Raw genomic sequence first — 13,835 nt, forward strand, 5'->3', positions numbered from 1 at the left:
CAAAAATGTCTCTTCCCATTTCTGGCAAATATTAAATATTAAACACATTAAAATATTTTTAAATACATATAAACACTTGTGTGTGTGGATAGATAGATAGATAGATAGACAGACAGACAGACAGGTAGGTAGGTACGTAGATGGATGTCCAAATACTATGGTGTCCAGATCAAGGGATGTAATAGTACCACTCTATTCTGCCCATGGACTACAAGAAGATCAAACCTATTCATTATTAAGGAAATCAGCCCTGAGTGCACACTGGGACAGATCTTGAAGCTGAGGCTCCAATACTTTGGCCACTTCACGAGAAGAGAAGACTCCCTGGAAAAGAACCTGATGTTGGGAAAGATTGAGGGCACAAGGAGAAGGGGACGACAGAGGACGAGATGGTTGGACAGTGTTCTTGAAGCTACGAACATAAGTTTGACCAAGCTGCGGGAGGCAGTGGAAGACAGGAGTGCCTGGCGTGCTTTGGTCCACGGGGTCATGAAGAGTCGGACATGACTAAACGACTAAACAACAACAACATTTCTGCCATAGTCAGACCACACTTGGAATACTGTGTTCAGTTCTGGGCATCGCAGTTTAAGAAGGATGTTAACAAGCCGGAACTTGGGCATAGGAGGGCAGCCAAGATGATCAAGGGTCTGGAAGCCAAGCCTTATGAGGAGGACCTGGGTATGTTTAGCCTAGAAAAGAGGAGACTGAGAGGAGATATAATAGCCATCTTCAAATATCTCAAAGGCTGTCATATGAAAGATGGAGTGAGCTTGTTTTCTCCTGCCCTGGAGAGTAGGAACCCAAATGATTGCTTCAAGTTACAAGAAAGGAGATTCCGACTAAACACCAGGAAAAATGTTCTGACAGTAAGAGCTGTTCAACAGAGGGACAGTCTCCCTCGGGAGGTTGTGGACTCTTCTTCCTTGGAGGTTTCTAAGCACAGCTTGGATGGCTACCTGTGTGGATGAGATTCATGCATTGCATGAGACCAGATGCCTCGTGGGGTCCCTTCCATATCTATAATAAATATCTCATAACTTCCAGTCCTTTCAGTTGCAGAAACCCAGTTGCCTGAGGCGGCAGCCCCACTCTCTGCCTAATGGTAGAGCCGGGAAGGACTTTAGGGTTAGCGACTGCATGGCACAGGTTGGCGGGGGGGGGTGGGGGCGCCTGGGGAGAGGCAGGGGCTACCCAAACAAAAGCGAAAGCACTCGCTTTGCTCCTCAGGGTCAGCCAAGCAGCCAGGAGGACCTGCCTCCTCCCTCCTCGCGCTGCCACCCCTCCCCCCCGTCCCTTCTCCCGCCTTCGCGGGCCAGCCAGACTCCGCCAGCAGCCAGCCAGAGAGAGAGAGAGAGAGAGAGAGAAGGGATTCCTGGCCGGGTTCCAGGTCGGCGCACTAATACAAGCTGCGAGGCTCCCGCCTGACTGACGCCGGCGGAGGCTGCCTGCTCGCTCGCTCGCTGCTGCTGCTTTCGCGCTGGCCCCTGCCGCCGCCGGGTTACTGCCGCCGCGTCCCTTTGCATGGTGAGTACTCTTGAGGTGTTGTTTTTTTTTTTCTTTTAAGCGAGAGCAACTCGCTCCAGAGAAGTTAGGGCACCAGCAGCCGCCAGCAGGGAGACGGCGGGCTAGGGAGAAAAGGAGAGGCGTTCGCCCCACGGGCAGGTAAGAAACTTAGGCTTTCCTTCCCCTGCCCTGCCAGAAACACAAAGCTGGCTGGAGTTGGCATCTCCACCCGCAGACTTTCTCCCCACCCCCGCCCGGGGTTTTCGTTTTTTGATTTCCTTCCCTTTCTTTTTTTGGCTCTTAGTCTGAGCTCTGCTCTCCCGACTTTTTGCTGCCTGCAACCTCCCTCAGATGAGCTGCTCCTTGCAAGCTTTTCACGTTTCTTTTTTGCATTGCATTGCACTTCATTGGAGGCGGGAGCTGCATCCTGCCTAACCTCGGCTCAGCAGAAGGTGCTAAGCCCTGAACCAGCCCCTCGAGGGGACTTGAGATGATGCGTGTATGTGTGTATGCGCGCGCGCGAGAACACACACACAGTACCTCTCATTTGATCATGCTGGACGAAACCCGTCTATCTTGTGCCTATAATGCATGCATAAAATACATGGAGAGATGCTTAGGCTGCCATCCTGTGCCCGCTTTATTGGGAGTAATCCCCGCTGACCTCGGTGGCCCTTACTTCTGAGTAGACATGCCTGGGATCGGCACGCATGGTTAGCCTGTTCTCTCCCGTGGTGGGCTGCAACCCTGCGCGCACCTACTCGAGACTAAGTCGCGGTGAGCGCAGCGGGAGCCGGTCTGCCGGGCGTTCCCCGGGGTAACCCCCGTTATCAACAGAAGGGCGCGCGAAGCCGTCGCGATCGCTTCGCTCTGGAACTGGAATCACCAACAAAACAGTGTAGTGTAAACTGACCGCGCGGTGACATCGCCCTCGTCTATTATTAACCTGCTGCCACTGCTCCTTGTTGGCATCGTTGTAGAAGCTCACACTCTTTGTGCCAGTAAAGGGAATGTGCTAAGGACGAATCTCTCTCTCTCTCCGCCGGAATAATTCCGTTTTATCTTCCCCTCCCGCTCGCTCGCTCCCTCCCCACTTCGCTACTTTTTTAAGGTTACAACGTGAGGTCCTTGCAGAAGGCAGCGAAAAGGCGGTTTGGGAGGAGAGACTAGAGACAGGAGACAAACTGACGCCGGCATTGTGATGGGAAGGAGGGTCGCCAGGCGAAACGTTTTCACGGCTGGTTAAACGCTGTCAAGCCTTCCTCAGTCTCTTTTATTTTGATTCCTTTCTCTCCTTAGCGAATCAAAAGTGAATCCGGCTCCTTTTTTTAACTTCTTACGTGTTTTTAATAATAACAATAAAAATAATATTTTAATTTCTTATGTTATGGATACATTTTGTTTAAGAAAATGTATCTGCACAGTCTCATCATCAGAAATAAAGGAGACTTTAAAGACTACCCACATCATCATCATCATCATCAAAATAAAAATGGCTCTTTAAAAATGGAATAGATTTATTGTGCCATAAGCATAATACTTCCAACCTGCTTGGCCCCAGTTTGAGGTTAAGATTTGCTGTATGATCTCATGCATGTCTACTCAGAAGTAAGCTTCACTGGGACTTACTCCCTGGTAGGTGTGTCCAACAGTGCATAGCTAAAACTATGGAACTCACTTCCAAAGGGGACTGACAGCCACCAACCTAGATGGCTTTAAAAGAGAATTGGACAAAGAGAGCACTAGGGAAGATGTCTAGCCATGATGGCTGTGCTCTGCTTACACAGCTGGGAGGCACTAATGCTGGAAAACACGGTAGGAGAGAGTGGTCTTGTTCTCAAATGCTGTTTGCGGACAGACATCTGGTTGGCCACTGTGAGAACAGGATGCTGGACTAGATGGGCTTGATCCAGCAGGCTCTTCTTAATGTTCTTACATCGCAGCCTGACAAGGTTACCCACCTAGAATTTGTCGCCATCTAAAGGGACGCGGGTGGCGCTGTGGGTTAAACCACAGAGCCTAGGACTTTCCAATCAGACGGTTGGCAGTTCGAATCCCCGCGACGGGGTGAGCTCCCGTCGTTTGGTCCCTGCTCCTGCCAACCTAGCAGTTCAAAAGCACGTCAAAGTGCAAGTAGATAAATAGGTACTGCTCCGACAGGAAGGTAAACGGCGTTTCCGTGCGCTGCTCTGGTTCGCCAGAAGCGGCTTAGTCATGCTGGCCACATGACCTGGAAGCTGTACGCCGGCTCCCTCGGCCAATAAAGCGAGATGAGCGTCGCAACCCCAGAGTCGTCTGCGACTGGACCTAATGGTGAGGGGTCCCTTTAACCTTTAAAGGGAATTTTGGGCCAAAGTGTAAAACATAAGTTATTAAAATTAAATGGTCATGTCCAAGCCAAAGCCTTACAAAGAATAAGTGACTGGCAGCCATTGATGGATGAAACCCAAAATTGGTATTGTCCTGAAGTTGGAGAGAAGGTAAATTGCAGGTGCCGTGGTGCTTTTTAAAAATTATCCAACTTTATTCCTGTTACTGATACGCGTGGAAGTGACGAATTTGTAGCTACTAAGTGTTTTCAGGCTTGTTCCCAGCGCTAAACATTCCATTTCATAGTTAATAACTTCCCCCTTTCTACGAATAGAGAAGTAATACATGCATAATCAAATGCTCATATTCTAAAGGGCAAAATCATATTCTAAGGTGGGGTACCATGCCCTCAGGGAATGGATTTTCTCATAGTCTGGAAATGATATGCAGGTTTCTTGGAATGTAATCAGGTTTGTGACTGTCCATGAAGGACACTGTAGATAAGAGAGAGAGATGTCACAGTGAAGCCTGTAAATACATGCTTTTAAAAGGCAGTCTTTGGGGATAAGCAGCTATTGTCTTCTGCAATGCAATCTAAAGGTACTGCAGTAAGATTATTTTAAGAGTAGTATATCCCAGAGCAATGGGTAGAACAATGGTCACCATTCAGATTATCTTTATAGTCCACCCACGCAGAGCTCTTCTTTCTGATTTGATAATTGCCTCAGCTGCTGCCAAAGCTGCTGCTGTTGGGCTGATTTGTGTTTGACCTTTAAAATGAACATGCCTTCAACTGAATGTCTTAGTATGTTGTGTCTTCTTACACTGCAATCCTGCACACGGTTTCCTGAGAATGAGCCCCACTGAAAACAATGGGACTAATTCTGAGAATGCGGATATAGCATTGTTCTGTTCCATAGGTTTTACGAGAGAACATTGGGTTAATTGGCTGCGGAAAATACACTTAATTTCAAAATACTAGAGATAAGGTTCAGATATACTTTTTGTCATTGTTGGGTACTAATCCGTGCTCTTGAACAGTTCACATTAATTTTAATGGAGCCCATGTGGAAAACAGTTCATTGTAGATTCCCAGTGGATTGTTCCCAATTTGATATCCTTCAGATGTCGTTGGACTACTTCTCCCATCAGTCTCAACCAGCCTTTGAGTCCAGCAAAATCTGGAGGTCACCACACTGGTCACTCCTCTAATAGACTTCCTTGTATTGCTACATGGGGTTCAAAGCGGCCTGCAAATTATCCCCGCCTCTTGAATTACTGAACAATTAACAGGGAATCTAATCATATTTTATTTTGGGACACAGACTATGTTGGTCGTACTGACAGTTCTGCAGTGTAGGCCATAGATTGTTCATTGGTAACACTGGTAATCTTCTCCCTTTTTTAAGGCAAAATGGGGATGTGAGCTTGAAAGATGCAATATTTACAGACTTTTGCCTTGAGCTGGGACAACGTAATGCTGAGAAAAGCTGTGGAAACATACTGCGAACTTGCGGTTCATGACTAAGTTGTGTGGTGAGGACCACACTGTGGTTAGTTCTCTGATTATGTGATGTTTCAGCTTCAGGGAAGGCAGGAGAAGGATGCACTTACTCTGCTGATGACTCAACTGAATGGAGCTTTTCCAAGCTCTGTATCGCTGGAAGGATGATTTCTTATTACATGCATCTGCTCTGGTCCTGGTCTTTCTCACACCTCCCCGAAAGTGGAGGTGTGTTCCTTGGGTGAAGGAACTGGCACTTGGGCACACCTGGGAGTTAGGTGTTAAGCCAAATCTGAGTTGGGAGTAAACATGATGATAAGCAGAGGAGAGGGAAGGTAGACTTGCACTTCCTGTTTCACACGCTTGCCTACCTAATTCAAAAATACATTGTGCATTTCCCTGCAGCAGGAATATGTCCTTACTTTACTAGGAAAGAGATACAAGATAAAGAAATTTGTTCAGGCTCCCACTCTTCCACTGCCCCTTTTCAGTTGTGTCTGAAGTAATTCTCAGTTTGTACCAAACTTATTTATTACATTGAAAAAAACCTGCCATTCTAGGTGCTCAAAGCAGCATGTATCTTATCATCATTTTGTCCTGGTAAGTTAGGTCCATGATTGCCCAGTGAGCTTCATGGCTGTATAGAGACTTGAATGTGGGGCTCCACAGCTCTAGTCCAACACACAGGCATGACTTGTGCCCCACTGGCTGCCAGGACTTGGCTGTGCTCCTTGCAGAAGTCTTCACTTTCATTTTGGAAGCCTGAACCCTTGGAAAGATATAAAAATGCCATTGTCCCCAGAGATTCAGTGTCTCCCAATTTGATTCCAGTGCCTTTTATTCCAGTGCCTTAACTATTAACTACACGCTGCTTTTATGTCCAAATATAATGCATGACTGAAACAAGTTTGCTAAGGTTCAGGGAGGACAATTTAATAACAAAATAAAGTACAGTTTCCTTCTTGTTTGCTAGTCGAGAGGGGGCTGAGATGTTTCTTTCCTTATCTGTATCTCGAAGGTAGCCCAACCTCTTTCCTTTTGTTCCTAAAATTAATGATTCCATGCTATCTCTTCGAAAGCCCCCTTTGCTAAATCAGTTCAGGCAGACCATCTCCTCCTCAAATACATCTTGGCCCTTGGCTGGAAGGGAGCTAGACACTGCTATCAGTCCTTCATTTGCACCTTGATTGCTATCTGGGGTTAGTATCCAGTCACTGGTGAGCTGCATGAGAAGTGGATGTGTGATAGAAGAGATGAAAGGAGAAGGGTGTGCTTAGGTTTGTTGCTCCAGCCTGATCAAATCATGCTTTGGAGGAGAGGAATGTAGCATCTGAATGTAGTCTGATTCAGGCACAACTCTAAAGTATGGTTCAATGTGTTAGGATATTTCCATTCCACCTTAAAAGGGAGCAGGCTTTGTGAGTCACAGAGTCTGCGTATTTCCTGTTCACAGGAAGTTTATGTTTTTGTTATGTACTGGGTTGAATAGGATCCAAACTGCAGCAGTCTGATTGGTCCTAGAACAATAGGATCCAAAAGGCAGCAGTCTGATTGGTCCTAGAACAATAGGATTCAGAATGCAGCAGTCTGATTGGTCCTAGAACAATGCAGCAGTATGATTGGTTGGCAGGAACCACCCAATCATGCTCCAGATAAAAGTGAATCAACAACCTGATTGGCTTACAGTAGAATTCCGGAATTAGCCAATCATGTGCAGCCCATTGTGTAAATAATGTATATAAAGCAGATACTTAGAGGGGACTTTCATTCATTCCTCCTCACCACTATGAGCTGAATAAAGAGCATGAAATCACTTTGCGACTCTGAGTATATTTCAGTTTTCTTTGCTTTCGTTTCTCTCTCTTTGCCTGAACACGCAAGCAGGCAGTCATGTTTTTCTTTGTTCTGATCAACGCTGAATAAACTTGGAAAAATGCTCTCCTGCTGTGCATCTTTCGCTGTGTGAATTCTGCTGAGAGAGCGTGCATCAGCCCAGGAATGTGGCAAGTTATTTCTGGAGCTCGTGTCGCTAATTGCTGATACTGCGTGTCTACGGGAGATCAGTGGACGTCTGGAGACGACGTGGGGTCATGATGGACTTTGTCTCCCTGGCAGTATCCCAACACAATGTTGCATGCATGCACCCTGGGCTTCTGGCCTCTCCTCCCAGCTTCTGGAGTTGTTGCAGTGATCAGAAGCTTTGCTTCCATTTCAGTCACTGACAGCTTATTGCTGTCTGTAAACCTGAAGCTGTGCTTAATCTTATGTATTGCTATTATTTATTTGTCGCTTATACATACAGTGGTACCTTGGTTTACGAACTTAATCTGTTCCGGAAGTCCGTTGTTAAACCAAAATGTTCTTAAACCAAGACATGCTTTCCCATAGCAGTGGGGGACTCAATTTACAAATGGAACACACTCGACAGGAAGCGAAACATATTCTGCTTCCAAGGCAACGTTCACAAACCAAAACACCTACTTATGGGTTTGCAGCGTTCTTAATCCAAGTTGTTCATAAACTAAGCTGTTCTTAAACCAAGGTACCACTGTACAATGTCTCAAAATGACCATGGTGTAGGGCAGAGGTTGTCAACCTGGTGCCCTTCAGATGTTGCGGACTACAATTCACAGCCAGCATAGCAATAATAGTCAGGGATTACAGGAGTTGTAGCTGTTCACAAGCTTTTGGGGAGTGCTATGTTTTTGGCTAACTCTGGTTTAGGGAAACAAGTCAAATAAACCATGGCTTGAGGATAGCTTCTTTTAATAAAGCACCCTAAAGACTAGCAACATTTTGTCTGGGTTCAGGCATAATTATAAACAGCTGTTAGTTAAAAACAGAGGTGAAGGTTTCCTATCTCCTCCTCATTGCCCACTAAACTCTGGCAGCATCAATCACCTGTTTTTCCACTTCTCTTGATGGGGAGCTTTTAATTCAGCCTCCGCACCCAAGCAGACTGCCAACGCAGGTGGATGTGACAGCACAGGCACCTGTCCAGCAGGGAGGGGAAGTTTGTTGTTTATACCAATCCTGATTTGGAAACATATTTCCATGTCACTCTTTGTCATTTATTCTGATGGCCCTTACATAAGGATAACCCGGTTCTCCATTCAGGAAACAGGAAGCCCTAATACTGAGATATAGAAGTAACATTGCACGTTATTCATATTTGCAACCGTGTACTTATATTAGTACATGGTTCCAGGGTTTTTGAATCCCAGTTAAATAATGCAGAGGGTTAAACTGAACCTGTGCCCTGCAAGAAGATGTTGCTTATATTAATTAGATTTGCGATAGAATGACAGGAAGATGAAATAGAATTAATTGTTTTAGTGTAAGTTGGGGAGCTTCTTTCTTTTTCTCCTTTTTAGATACCATCCAGCTACATGCTAATAAGCAATAATGTGTTAGAATAAATAGTTATATTGAGCAACAGAAATAGCATTTGTGTTTCAGACCTTTCACTTGGTTTGTGCATTGATTAGGGTTAGAGTTAAGTAAAAAAGCAACAGCAGCAACTATAGAGTGAGGACTGCAATGAAAAGGAAAGAGAGTAGACAAGTGTCTTAACTATTTAGGACAGCCTTTCTCAAACTTGGGTCTCCAAATGTTGTTGGACTACAACTCCCATCATCCCTAGCTACCAGGACCAGTGGTCAGGGTTGATGGGAGTTGTAGTCCAATAAACAGCTGGGGACCCAAGTTTGAGAAACGCTGACTTAGAACATATCACAGGCCAGATGTTCAAGAAAAGGAGGCAGGAAGGTGCTAATAGGTGTTCTAGTCCAAAACACTGGCAATCATCTGGTTGGGGAAAATTTTATTGAAGGGTTATGGGTTTGTTCTCTCATGCGAAAAACTCATTGTCCTCTCATTTTGATATGAAAATAATTGTTAATGTTAATGTAGGCAAATGCTAGATTCCGTATTGTATTTTGCATTGAGCTATCAAGGTGGTTCTTTGCATTCCTGTTATTTTTAGCTTTCCCTCCAGCTCATTCTGAGTATGTATTCTATACTACTTTGATGGAGGAGACTCACAGACAACAACATTGTATTTATAAACGGATGCATTATTTAGGTGTCACAGGAGACTTTGAGCCCCATCTCTCATTGGTTCATACGTCACAGTAAGCCATAGTTTACTGTGAAGAAGTAAAAGTTGCATGCTGTTCAGTTCTGGTGGGTAAGCTTGAATTTGTTTGGAATTATAGCATACCATTACATTGAAAATGGCATGTTGAAATGCTCAGGACTTGCACAAAATCACATCATAGCACTTAAAAAAAACCAAAACTTATCTGTGGATTGTTCCAAATACATTTGTGCTGCTAGGCTTGACAGAGAAACCTTAGCAATTTTTCTCATGAAAATTACTAACGTAACTTTATTGCCTGTCATATATTCCCCCCTCTTCTTTTAAATATTCAGTTGTCAAGACATCACCAATATTCATTTTTTAATGCCTCTTTGTACAGGAACTTTGTTTGAATCCGCTCTGTAGCTGCTTTTGAAATTTGTCCATTTGCAATTTTGACCACTTTCACTTATTGCAAAGTATGTTAGTAGCCCAGAACTAAACATCTGAGCAGGCAAAACCTTATCTTGGGAAAAGGGAAGGAAATAACTGTTGCGTACAGCTTCTTTTCAGACGCAAAGATCTGCAGTGCTTTTCTTTAGCTATAAATTATGCACAGGACATTATTTTCTTGCTGGATTTCATAGTGTCTGTCGTCTCCCAGCTGAAAGCCTCATGGTCCTTAACTGGAAACGACATGCTATGCATCATTTTAAGCTGCGCAGGTGGGCCTTGCCAGTGAACATGAGAGCTACCTGAAACATACATGGCCTCTCCCTCAAAAATGCTGCCATTTCAATGGCACAGTGACCCTGTTGCTGCCCGGTGGACAGATATTGCTTACAAAAACATGTGGAGTGATGTCTTTCGCTGTGATCATCCTCATCTTGTGTGATATTAAGGTGCCACATTACGGCTGGTCTGATGCAATGCAGTACTGGCTAGAAATAAATAATTCCTATTTCTCTGTGTCGTATATTGTGGGCAGAAGGCAGCATTTTTCAGTAGTTCCATTTGCACTGGATAATTTCTCTCTGTGTTGCAGAAGACCCAATAGCTGCCAAGGTCCAGAAAGGCATGGAGTAGTTCCATCTTACTGTGGCCTCACATTGCATATATACACCAACTTTACTTAATGATATGCAGCACAATCCTTTTCAACTTAACCCCCCCCCAAAAAAAAACTTGCTTGGTCTAGTCTTCCCTGCAGCTGCTTCTAGCTTCTATTGAAGTCACTTACGTTTCTACATATAAGACTGGAAGATTGCACCTAAGGCCTTAGCCAACTTCATAGACTTAACAGGATTTTTGAGATTTGGACATCACTTAGGATTCTTTCTGCTCCTCTGTTGTTAGATTCAGTGGACTGGTTGTGCGGAAGGCATGGAGGCCAACAGAAGGTGGCACCAGAGCCAGTTGCAGGCAAAGCCAACTAATTCTTGTTTTGTCCCCCATCCTGCTGAGTTCTACAAGAGCTGCACTGAGGTTAAGGAGGAGGGAGCAGATAGACAGGGTTAGAAAGAAAGGAAGCAGGCTGGGGGTTAGCTGAGGGAAGAATGAGGTTGGTGGGGCAGTGCTTCATGTGCTCTAATGGAGTAGCCTCTGCAGTTTAGAAACCTTGCTCCAGGAACTGTCTTCAGAACTTCTGTTGCTGGTCTCTAGGTGACTTCAGATCTAGTCTGTCCAGCTCATCCTCTTCCCTTTGTCCCTCTGGCACCTGCCTACTTGGCACTCTTATCTTCCTGTCCCTTAGAGCTTATAGTGTGGGTAGACTCCAACTCTCTTCAGCCCCAGCCAATATGACCAGTGGTCAGTTACGATGGGACATGGAGTCCCAACAGTAAGTGAGAGTCACAGGCTCCCCATTCCTGGCTTAAATTGCCTCTTTCTCACGCTGTGCAACCTGAAACAACCATTTCTCCTATTATTTTACAAATTTATAAATAGATGTATGTAAGGAGAGCTGTTTCAAGAGGTAGAAGTTCCCAGAAAGACTGCCAGCTTTGCTTGGCCCAAAGGAGAATCTCCGCATGCTCTGGACTGTGTCAAGTCACTTGTTTTCTAGCAGTTCAAGCAGACAGGAATTGTTGGGAGAAAAACAGTGTGACAATCACAGACTGTGAGAAGGATGCCAACTAAAACATGCTCAAATAGCTGTTAACAAAAATATTTGTGGGCACCACAATGCTATGTTCTGCAAATACCTCTGCAAATGTAGAAACCGAAATATTATAGGAATACTGTTTTGTGCGAGTAAACACTCACTAGCCTTGCTATGGCTTGATCTTTTGCAGTTACTATTGATGGATCACTAAGATGATTATCAGCTACCCCAAGAATGAGGAACTGAGGGCACACCAATGTTTTTAGATGAAGGTGTGGGGCTTGTTCTCTGCCTGAGAATGTTTGTGCCAGGAGATCTAAAAGATTAGTCAGAATTTGGTAAGAGGGAGAAAAAGTAGGTGTAAGTTTTTGGTGCTGTCTCATAGAAGCAGTCTTGCGGGGCTGTAGGGGTGCTTTCTGTTTGGGTTTAGAGACTGTTTTGGGATAGGCACTACTGTCCAGTTTGTCTGCTTGTAATTATAACTGCAAACTCTTAGTGTTGTGAAACCAGTGGTTTACCAGTGGAGTTTTGTCGTGCCCCTGAGAAATGTGGGTGCACAATGTCAGCATTTACAACAAAGAAAATGTGTGATGGAACCATGCAGGGTGGATAGGGAGTCATTAGGTATTATGCTGGGTAGCAAAGTGTACAAGGATGATGAATGCATTGCCAATGCTCGTCCCCCCCCTCCCCGTTCTCCCTTCCCATCCCTTTTCCTTTTGTGTCATGTCTTTCAGGTTGTAAGCCTGAGAACAGGAGGTGACCTATTACTGATATGTGTAAGCTCCTCCAGGAGCGGTTTAGTTGTTGTTGTTTTGGCTGAAGAGTGGAGTGAAAATGCTTTCAATAAATACACAAGTGTATAAGTGGTGTACTTGTTGGAGTGTGTGTGTGTGTGGAGATTTTGAAACTTTGATTTTTATTTTTTTAAAAGGCACAGGGTGTTCTCTTCTTTATGAGTGAGCTAATGGGTATTTTACAGGGCTAGTAACGTTTTATTTTTTTCCATTCTATCTATATGGCTGTACAACAAGTGAGACTTTTAATACCAAGATAGAAAAAGGCTGCTGGATGATGTCACTGGTCTCAATGTCACCGAAAGTGCCAAATCAATCCACAGACTCGAGAGAGGCCTGTCTAGACAGATATATATGGGTAGATAATAAGAAAAAAAGCCCACTGTTTCAGTTCTACTGCTAGAATCTAAAGGACTGCAATTTTGGTCAGCTCAAAAACTACAAAGATACTAGTCCCAGCCCATTATTCTATACTGTTGTGAGTTTGGTGAGGGGTAGTCAGTGTGTTGCCTGAGTCCCTTCTAATTCATGAGTCCTGGATCCAGCATGGTTAAAAATCGAATGGAGGATTCCATGCTTCTGTGTGTGTTAATAGTCCTAAGGACCATCTTAGTATGACAAAATAAGTAGCACTGTGCCAGAGGACAAATAGCAAATAGGTGGGCCCCTCCCTCACCTAACTGGTAGTGAGAAAAACAAAAGCCAGAGTGTGTGTGAGTTGGGCAAGAAGCAGGCAGCAACCAGAGAGGCAGACCCATGCTTGATTCTCCTTTATTCCAAGGCTGTGAATACTGTATGGGAGAAGCAAGAACGTTTGGGGTGTAAATGCTGTGAGCCTCTCTATCGTAGGCTCAGATTGTACATATGTGTAAATAAACCATATAGACACCACAGTCTCCACTGTCTCTCATTCCAAGGAAACTGAACCCTGGATAAGCTCCTGGAGCCTGTAACAATACTATTCTATTCAATGTCTTTTTGGTGCAGCATTTGTCATTGGACAGATGCACCGCACTGGAATCCAACATGGCTTTCTCAGTCTGTATGGCCTGCTTCCTGAAAGTTGTGCAAGGTTGTCCCAATGCACCAAGGCAGTCCAGAGGAAAAATGTTTGAGAACCACTGCCTTCAAGGATATGACTTCACAACTATGGACCTCAAGATTTGTTTTGCATTGTACAACTCGTATGCGCCAAGGCTTGAACTCTGTTCCTGCAGATTGCAGGGTCGTGTCACCTCTGTTAAGTTCAAAGGAACGGCAAGGCAAAACTGTTTGTTCTTCCAGGGACTTACATCATCTGTGTGAGAAAATAATCTCTGAAAGCACGTCAGTATCGAGTACTGCTCGAACTATCTAATATCTTGTTGCTGTCATTTATTTCCCACTGGTGCTATTATGCAGATGGTGTATCTTGCTCCTTCGTGCTGACTCACTGTGGGCACACCGTATCCTAGAATATGATAAGGGCTACTTGGCTAAGTCCGGCCCCCCCTCCCAGGTGTGGAGGATCAGTGTTGGTGACTGCCCTGGGTG

The 13,835-nt window shown here is 44.7% G+C and overlaps 1 protein-coding gene across 4 annotated transcripts in view; it reads left to right on the top strand.

Moving 5' to 3' along the window:
- The first annotated feature begins 1,308 nt into the window (after window positions 1-1,308).
- Window positions 1,309-13,835, top strand: part of SMAD9 (SMAD family member 9) — a 29,031-nt gene continuing 16,504 nt past the window's right edge. Inside the window, exon 1 of one of the 4 annotated variants that reach the window (XM_083609204.1) lies at window positions 1,309-1,527. The gene's annotated coding sequence lies outside the window, so the exon portion shown is untranslated. Of the gene's footprint in view, window positions 1,666-13,835 lie in introns of all 4 variants that reach the window. The other 3 variants (XM_083609202.1, XM_083609205.1, XM_083609203.1) reach the window with 3 other exon arrangements.

Source organism: Podarcis filfolensis (assembly GCF_964270895.1).
Source record: "Podarcis filfolensis genome assembly, chromosome: 4".
Taxonomy (NCBI): domain Eukaryota; kingdom Metazoa; phylum Chordata; class Lepidosauria; order Squamata; family Lacertidae; genus Podarcis; species Podarcis filfolensis.